The sequence below is a fragment of the Apaloderma vittatum genome, unplaced genomic scaffold (genome assembly GCF_000703405.1).
Source record: "Apaloderma vittatum isolate BGI_N311 unplaced genomic scaffold, ASM70340v1 scaffold35671, whole genome shotgun sequence".
Classification (NCBI taxonomy): Eukaryota; Metazoa; Chordata; class Aves; order Trogoniformes; family Trogonidae; genus Apaloderma; species Apaloderma vittatum.
In genome coordinates this window covers 6,732-7,046 of record NW_009701410.1, presented here as the reverse complement: position 1 = coordinate 7,046, position 315 = coordinate 6,732, and the positions used below count along the sequence as shown (strand labels likewise).

The 315-nt window shown below is 45.7% G+C and overlaps 1 protein-coding gene across 1 annotated transcript in view; it reads left to right on the top strand.

Annotated features, from left to right (window-relative positions):
* The window catches only part of LOC104281222 (transcription factor AP-2-beta-like), a gene marked incomplete at its 3' end in the record, with an annotated part of 6,864 nt that overhangs the window by 103 nt on the left and 6,446 nt on the right, over positions 1-315 (top strand). The gene's annotated exons all lie outside the window — the stretch shown is intronic.

Sequence of the window (315 nt, the reverse complement as noted above, 5' to 3'; positions counted from 1 at the left end):
TCTCTCTCTTTTTAAACGCCTTTGGCTTGGTAATTTAGCACAATAATTGGAGGAGGCTTGCAGCTGCTTCTCCCTTTTTGCATTGTGTGTTCTCGATTTGAGCTAGGGGAGTCTGGGGGGAGAGCAGGGGGAAAAAAACTTTTTTCCTGTTTTTTTTTTTTTCACCATGTGTGCCATTGCTTGTGGGGGTTTGAGCTACAGTTTGTGGAACAGATATTTTTCTTGTTTACTTTAGCCTCGCAGCTTCAGCGTGATGGAGTTGGACAAAACTCCTCTCCCACCTTTTCTCTGAAGCCTCCACGCACTCCCCCACAC